This window comes from Myxine glutinosa, unplaced genomic scaffold, assembly GCF_964187855.1.
Source record: "Myxine glutinosa unplaced genomic scaffold, kmMyxGlut1.1 SCAFFOLD_1541, whole genome shotgun sequence".
In the NCBI taxonomy this organism is placed as follows: Eukaryota; Metazoa; Chordata; class Myxini; order Myxiniformes; family Myxinidae; genus Myxine; species Myxine glutinosa.
The window spans coordinates 23,864-33,343 of record NW_027617636.1 but is presented as its reverse complement, the minus strand read 5'-3'; positions in this window follow the sequence as shown (position 1 = coordinate 33,343).

The window sequence follows — 9,480 nt, the reverse complement described above, 5'->3', positions numbered from 1 at the left end:
CTTGGGGGGGAGGAAGCATAGAAAGGTGGGGGGGGGGGGGTGGTAAAGGTATAAAACACATGGACACTGCTAGAACTTCCAGGAAAGAAAGAAGTCGGTATTTCAAAAAAAAAGTGGATCTGGGGTGAATAGACGGGGGTAGAAGAGATCAAGGTTTTGGATGGGGGAAGATAAGAGAGGGTGGTGAACAGCTGTTTTAAAGACCTGGAGGGAGGAGTGGGATTCAAGAGAGTGAGGGAGTTTGTTCCAGGGATGGGAGTAACGAGGAATAAAGGAGTGAAGGTGAGAAGAGAGTCTAGATTTTGGCAGTTTAACCATAAGAGGGTTGCTGGCAGATCTTGTGCGACCTGCAGGAATATTTGGGGGACAGAGCACAGAGAGAGCTGGGGGAGCAAGGCCAGATAGGAGTCGGCAGAAGACAGAAAGACCACCAACCTGCCTGCGGTGAGTGACTGAAAGGTCCTCGGAGTCAGCTTCATCGCGGGAGATTCCAATGATTCTGAAAGCTTTGGTTTCAACAGCGTGAAGCCGAGCTAGGTGTGAGGCAGGAGCACCGGCCTAGAGGGGAGAACAGTTTTTCATTGAGCTGCGGATGAAAGCCTTGTATGTGGTGAGGAGCTCAGGTGTGCCAAGGAAGGACTTCACACGATAAAAAGCTAATCATGTGTGTTTGTGGTTTATAATATTTTACAAGCCTGGCTACGCTGCTGTTAGAGTTTGTCTCGTTTTACAGTAACTGCAGACTGCGATGCAATTACATACGTTGATGTTTAAAGTTTCTGTTACATCTTATGGTCAGATGTGTGAGCCACACATGGACAGATGTCAGATGTGGTCAGATGTGTCAGATGTGTGATTATCGAGTTTTTAAAAAATACATCATTGATTCATATTTGGAGTGGAAAACATTTATTTCCCCATTTGCATCATCCTGAGTTTAAAGCCTGTTGGTTTTCATTGTTTTATCCTCTCCGATAATACGTGCATATCTTGTTTATAGCTTCAGTCAGCTAACACCATGCAGTTTTGGTATACCGTCCACCAATCCATTGACGAGCAATTTTTGCAGAGCAACTGAGGCCATCTATTTTACACATACGTATGGATTGGGGCGAGAATGTATGGAGTGGGGCTAGAATTATAAGGTTGCAATAAATAGGAGATGTACTGTTCATAAGGGAACATAAGGTAGGGTAGAGGGTAGAGGAGAAGGGTATCTTCTCTGATATGCAGCACGTTGCTGCGGGTTACATCATTCCTGTAGGTTGGGACAGGGATTTGTATTTTGTTCAGGATGCCGATGATAACGCAAACCTACTCTTCATTGTAAGACACTGTGGGATATTTGCTCAGCATGGCTTTTATATTTACAGCGTGGCTCTTAGATGTTCTGATGTACATCAAAGATATTGCAAACAATGGGGTTCAAAAGTTAACTTCCTGATCTTCTCCTCCAACCTATCCCAAAGCGATGAAATGGTACCAGTGGCGTCGTCAGGAAAACGAGGTGAGATATCCATCCGAACGACTCTGCCATAATTATCCCGTCCTCCAGGTAGCGGGAGATGGGTTTTGCGTGTGTGTGCAGGTTTGCTTGTGCCTCCTGGTTATAACTTTTTTGAAACCATAAATTGAGCATTTGTCATCAAATTTTCAAAAAGCCTTTATTGTGAGATTATGGACAACACTCATTAAAAATAGGAGCACGGGTCCCGAAACTCACATACGTCAGCAGCAATCGCCAATGACGTCATCAAGTTTTGCTGCTGATGCAATGCCCTCTGTCGGTAAGGGCAGGTATTTTTTTGCATTTTCGGCCTGATTTCAACCAGTTAATGAGCGCAGATGTTGATGCTGTCAATGCACCTTCGTTAAGCATCAGATATGAAGGATGAGGTCAAGTTTCATCAAAATCATATGTTTGGTTCAACCGAAAATGACTGAAGTGTTTACAGACTCTGACTTTGGCTTTTGACTTTGGCTTTCACTCACTCTCTGGCTGACTGACTTACCAATGGACTCTGCTCAATCACATAAGCTCACTGGATTGAAGTCCAGGTGAGCTAATTATGTTACATTTTTATTCCGTGGCATGAAGTGAAAAGTGGGCTTAAGCAATTTGTTCAGTTTGTCTGTCTGTCCACAACGTCAGTTTATGATCGAGGAACAAGTTAATCCCAATCGAACGTTATATTTTGAACACGAGTTGCAACATGAATCAGAAACTGAACATGTAATTTAACAGGACTTTGGCTCCGAATTTGTCTTGATCGCTCATGTGCTGAGTGGAGTGAGATCATATTGTCACTCTGCCTGTCTGGCAGTCAAATAGAATTGAAAAGAATTGAATCATCAAACTTACTGTTTTTGAGGATGTCAGAAAGGACACAAACAAGCACAAATAACTAATTAAGGAAGAACATAACTAATATAATATAATAATTAATATATAATATAATAACTAATAACAATAATATTACTCATAATAATATATAATATAATAACTCATATAACTAATAACAAATAACTAACGTGTTAACTAATGTGGTGTGAAAGACGCTGCATCAACGGTGGTAAACTTCCCAAAAAATTCTTCAACTTTTAAAATATTTTTCATCATTTTTGAAAACTTTTACTTTGTTTCAATTGAAAATATATATTTGAACACTGGAGAATACAAATCGCCCTTTTTGCCACTTTCAAAAACCTTTCCTTTGGCAGTAATTGGACAAAATATTACAGCATTTTACATCATCTTGACCAATCCAATTTGCCGCTTACAGCCCATGTCCATGTCCTTTTTTCTCAAGAAAGCATGGCGAAAGTATTCTATGAACTCTCTAGTTGTTTTTAAAGCTGTTGCCAAGAAGGGTGTGCAATGTCGTAATTTGTGTGCGTGTCTCTGCAGTTGGTGCACAGCCCACCACCTTTGGAAACGGATGCATCCTGTCTGCTGAGTACCCCAGCTCAACCAGGTATGGTATCGAGTTATTTGCATTCAGAAAAAAAGGAAAAAACAGGCATCAGGTTGCACTTTGTGTCATTTATTCCTTAAAAATAATCTCAAACTCTTTTGAAGTTTTCTTTTGCAGGCCTAAAATTTCTCTGTTTTCTCATTTCAACGCTTTCTCAAGATCGTATTGAAAATATGTTGATGAGGAAACATTGGATCCAAAGACGAATACATTTTTTAAGAGAATGTGTCTCTGGTCGCTGTGCAATTTCCCGTCGATGACATAGTTTTCTCCATTTTTGTTCAACCCCGTCCCAAAGACTGCAACATCGGTGACATGAACCACTCCAATCTGGCAAAATCCAACTTGAAACTCAAAGCAGCAGCCCTGATTCACGACAGTTCAGCTGGAGGTACTGTTCATTTCTGACACCCACTCGTACACTCTCTATTGGTTTTTATTCTTTGTTACGTGCATTACTTTTTTTCTTCTTTTTTTTGTTTACAAGATTGTATTGAAAATATGTTGATGGATGAGGAAACATTGGCTCCAAAGGCGAACACATTTTTTAAGAGAATGTGTCTCTGGTCGCTGTGCAATTTCCCGTCGATGACATAGTTTTCTCCATTTTTGTTCAACCCCGTCCCAAAGACTGCAACATCGGTGTTATAAACCACTCCACTCCGGCAAAATCCAACTTTACACTCAAACCGGCAGCCCTGATCCACAACTGTTCCTCTGGAGGTACCGTTCATTTCTTACACCCACTTGTACACTCTCTATTGGTTTCTATTCTTTCTTTCGTGAATGACATTATCACAATTTTTATTGTTAATTTATCTAAGGCTTACATGGAGGAGTTCGTATTACACATATTTCACTGGTGTGCACACTCATTTTAAGCTGTCTAGCCTGGGTTTGAATTTTTTTCTTTCTTGGTATACAAGATTGAGGCTCGTGTAAGAGCTAACATTAATGACAAAAAAAACAAACGGACACATACAGTCACTTGAAAAATTAAGTACACCCCATGTACAGTTTTGGCTTTTTCAACATATTTCAACACACTGCTATTTGATCTTCATTTCAACAATATTGATAGATAAAGGTGATATAATATAACAAATATCATGAAACATTTCCATTTTGTCGTCCATTGTATAATTTAAATAAACATAAATGCAAATTTCGCATGTGGAAAAAGTAAGTACACCCTTGGCTCTAATAGGTGGTATTGCCCCCTTTGGCAGAAACAACCTCAAGTAGGCGTTTCTTATAACTGTCTACCAGTCTCTGACATCGACTCGGATAAATTTTTGCCCACTCCTCCATGCACAATTCTTTCAGCTGTGCGATGTTTGAGGGGTTTCTTGCATGCACAGCTCGTTTCAAATCCCCCCACAACATATCGATGGGATTTAGATCCGGGCTTTGACTTGGCCATTCCAGAACCCTCCATTTCTTTCTTTTCAGCCATTCCTTGGTGGATTTACTGGTATGCTTAGGGTCATTGTCATGTTGCAAGGTCCACCTTTGGTTGAGCTTCAACTCTCCAACAGATGGCCTCACATTATCCTCAGGCACCCTCTGGTACAATGAAGAATTCATAGTGGATTCTATTATGGTGAGCTGCCCAGGCCCTGATGCAGCAAAGCTGCTCCAAACCATAATATTTCCACCACCATGCTTTACAGTTGGTATCAGGTTCTTGTGGTCAAATGCTGTCTTTGGTTTTCGCCAAACATGTCTTCTGGTACTGTGGCCAAATAGCTCTACCTTTGACTCATCTGTCCAGAGCACATTGTTCCAGAAGTGCTGGTCTTTGCCTAGGTGTTCATTGGCAAACTTTAGTCTTGCCCTGATGTTCTTTCTGGACAGCAAAGGTTTCCTCCTGGCACACCTCCCATGTAGATCAAATTTGTGCAGCCTCTTTCTAATGGTAGACTCGTGCACTTTGACATCAACAGTGGCAAGAGCTACCTGTAGGTCCCGTGATGACATTCTGGGGGTTCTTAGAGACTTCTTTCAGCATCTTGCGGTCTGCTCTCGGGCTGAATTTGCTGGGGCGGCCTGGCCTGAACAAGTTGGCAGTTGTTTGGAATCTTCTCCACTTGTCGATGATCTTCCGGACAGTCGAACGATTGATTTCAAATTGTTTGGAGATCTTTTTAAATCCCTTCCCAGACTCGTAGGAATATATAACCTTCTTTCTGAAGGCCTCAGAGAGCTCTTTTGATCTAGGCATGGTGATGCCGCACACTTCAACAACAAAGAGCAAACCAAACTAAATGTCTGAGGTTTAAATAAGACAGGTTCCTCCAAGATCCTCTCTAACGATGTTCTAATCATTTGCACCTGAGCTGGTGCACCTGATTCTAATTTTAGGTATTTGAAGTCGTGATAAATGTAGGGGTGTACTTACTTTTTCCACATGCGAAATTTGCATTCATGTTTATTTAAATCATACAATGGACTACAAAATGTAAATGTTTCATGATATTTGTTATATTATATCACCTTTATCTATCAATATTGTAGAAATGAAGATCAAATAGCTGTATGTTGAAATGTGTTGAAAAAGTCAAAACTTTACATGGGGTCTACTTACTTTTTTATGTGACTGTAAGACGAAATAAAGGGAGTGGGAGACAAGATGGGGAAAGACGGGGAAGCACACAAGTACAACATTTGAGAGCAGGGACATCGGGAGATCTGTGGGAGGGAGAGGGCTTGGAGAGAGGAGGCATGGGAAGGGGGTGGAGTGTGAAACACACATGGACAGAGCTCGGACTTGCAGGAAAGAAGTTTGTATTTCATTAAAGTGGATCTGGGGTGAATTAACTGGGGTAGAAAAGATCAAGGTTTTGGATGGGGGAAGATAAGAGATGGTGGTGAACAGCTGTTTTGAAGACCTGGAGGGAGGAGTGGGATTGAAGAGAGTGAGAGAGTTTGTTCCAGAGGTGGGAGAAAAGAGCAATGAAAGAGTGAAGTTGAGCAGAGAGTCTTGATTTTGGCAGTTTCACCAGAAGAGGGTTGCTGGCAGATCTTGTGCGACCTGGAGGAGTATTTTGGGGGACAGAGCACAGACAGGGCTGGGGTGGGGGGGGGGGCTCGGCCAGATAGGAGTCGGTAGAAGACAGAAAGACCACCAATTTCGACCCAGCTATGAAATGGCATTTTGGCGTTTCATGGGCAGGACGATACATCAATGTGTGTGCCGGCCCTTGGATGGACATTGAACTGGCATCACATCTGCCACCATTTATTGGTTGACATTGAAGATCCCGCAGTGTCCTTCGCGAAGAGTAGGCGAGCTATTGCACCCTCAGGCAATGATGCTGCCCTGCAGCCTTGGGTTGCATACAAACGAAGATCACTGGGAGGATGGAGAGATCGGTGTTTTTGCCTTGGATGACATTACAGGGGTGAGTGTGAAAAATAAAAAATGCATTTGGGATTTGGCCCCCCGCTCAAAGGATCACGAGCGATGTTCTTGGATGGGAACACCACACACATCGGTTTATCTGGATTATTTTGAACATTATGCTATTCGGCAAGTCACAATGTGTGCTGAAAGGGTTGTCTGCTTTTTGAGTTGTTCCACTCATACATACATAATTAGATCACATGACTGTGTGTAGATGACCTCATAAGGGACATTTGCACAATTCTTTACAGAATATTTCACCTTTAAAACACTGGAATGCAGATAAATGTTTTTTTTCTTAAAGCAAAACATTGTCTGATTTTTGCATTACAAATGTGTTGTTTAGTCATGCGGTGCATGCCCGTCTGCTAGACAAGATATAGCTGGCTGTTGCTCTTCTTTTAAGTGGTTATTTTACCTCAACTCACCCCTGCAAACAGGTGGTCGTCATCCGATGAGAGCAAATAAAAACATCCAGCAAGATGACTCTGGGTCCATCATGCCTGTGCCACTAAAGTTGGTGGATTACTTTGTACGTACTTACATCATCTTTGCCATCCACTTTGCCTTCACTCATTACATACCTGCCTGACTCAAAGGAACCAAGCAAACCGATTACTGTGCAAACCAGACCGCTCTACGTACATACACTGCATTCTTATATTTATGATGTACATGATGGTGATTTTTTTTTACTAATCCAAACTCTGATCTCCATCCATCATTATTTCCACCATGATCCCCACAACCTCTAAAGGCACATCCATCCTCCATCTACATGCAGCGCGTATCATCTTTGACCTTTCCTAGAAGCCCATGGTATTCACTGATCCAACGCTCACGACAGCAAGTGATGCTGCCAACGTGGCTGTTTCTGTACCAACTGTGACGTCCGACCGCAGAACTACATCACATCATGTCTTTCGCCGACTTCTACTCCACTTTCCTTGCATTATTTGGTCTGTGACACTTACTAGGTTCTCCTCCTTCATCATCACACATGCCCACACGGCCACATCACCTCAACCTTTTCCTCATCCCTTCTATCATTCATTGTAAAATAGGGAAAGATGATATGATTGATGGTTGGGATTACTCAAAGATAATCACTGCTATGATTTCTGGAGGAATGTAGACTCTACACTGTTTTGATACCTCACCAAACTGGCATACAGTTCCTCTGCACTGGCAGCTGTAATCATAAGGTTATCTGCAAACAACAATTCCAATGGCAAGCCTCTTCTTGCATGTGCATACAGTACATGGATTACTTCAATAAAGAGTACAGCAGATAGATGACAAAATTGTGCCTTTGATGATAAAACCAAGCCACTTGGCATGATGTAAGGAATATTAAATATATCCCGAGGGAATATTGTTGGCTATTGGGCCATTGCACATTTGTCCTGTGGCAGCCATTGCGGTGAAACTGATTGAAACCATAAACATAATGACACAAGCAATCCTGCTTCAAACTGTATACATCACGTTCATTCGATCTGAAAAATACCAAACAAAAAAGGCATTTTACATTAGGTCATGAAACATTAGGTGATGAAACTTCTATTGACGTTGGGTCATGAAACATATATCTTGACGATCATCATGACTTCGACAAATCATTAATTGCACAAATCGATCATCCATCTTACTATAATTCACCAAATGTCCGTCCGTCTGTCTGTCTGTCCGTCCGCTCCCAGGTACCGCAAAAACGGCTGAACCGATCGCAACGATACACCTCCATGCCCGTGGGATTCCCACGTGTGACCCCACTAGTATTCATAATACAATGTCCAACACAGTACAACGTTCATTATAAGAAACAACATTGATGCACAATGTCCACCATTTGTCCATAAAAGCATCACTTTTCCATTCATAAACTCACTTCTTTGGAAGGATGCTGGTAGGCCTATCTCTCGGTTTAGCAAACAAAAGCAGTTTAAGATGAACACTCTCTAAACTACATGGTCCAATTTCCTTCAAACTCTGCAAGCACCGTCTCCACAGATGACATATTTTTCTGGTCTACCCACCGAGTTAGAGACATCACGACTTTGAGATTGTTCCACACTCGTGTACACGTGGTCACATGACGTTGTTTGCATCGACCTCACAACAGTGTGTCACAAAAAACATTATTCCCAAATATCATCCATTTTGATTTCCTCCATGAAACATCTTCCCCCCGATGGGGAATACACCTCATCTAGTCAGCTAGTTACCTTCTGCTGGATATATAACAGCTATCTTCGTGATTGGTCGCCGATACTCAGTTGACCATTCTGTGCCTTACTTTGACATTCCTGATTTTTTTCCGTCAGAACCAGGATACACCTGGACAACACTCCACATATTCCACTTTCTACTGACAGCATTTGCGTCAAAAACCATGACCACATCGTCTTCATGAACATTTAGTCTCTCCACATTCCACATTTTTGTGGCACCAACAATGGGAACATGTTTCTGGTCCAGCGTCTCCAAAGCGAATCGACTACCTTTTACACACACTCGACTCGATGTCTCGGATTGCGTGTCTCTCTGAAGGGTCCTTGAGGGACTTCACTCGATGCTCATCTGAGCAGCATATCGTTTGGGCACAGATACACTCCACCATCTGGGTAATTGGGAACATGGCCAATGGCACATTGGTTGGCTAGGTTTGCTACATTCAGGCATGTGTATCGTTCAAAGGGCGTTAAAACCTGATCTCCGATGGCCTTTCTCAGTGCAAACTTACAGCCTTTCACCAGGGATTCCGCAGAGCCATTCTGGTGTGACGCTGCTGGGGTGATAAACCTCCAATCCATACCTCGTTCTGCACAAAACTCTCAAAGTTGATCATCACTCCATCCCTTTATCTCTCTACATTATAAAAGAAAGTTTTTGTTTGTTTGTCTGCGCAAGCTAATCTCCTGAACGGTGAAAGATAGAAGGAAACCTCTCATATATAGGTTCTCAAAGTGGTCCCTACACGTGATCCAAACTCTGATCTCCATCCATCATTATTTCCACCATTATTACCCCCCAGTGGGCACTGGGAACTTTCAGGGGGGCGCTCGAGAGTCCACGGGTGGTAGGGGGGCACTGGCA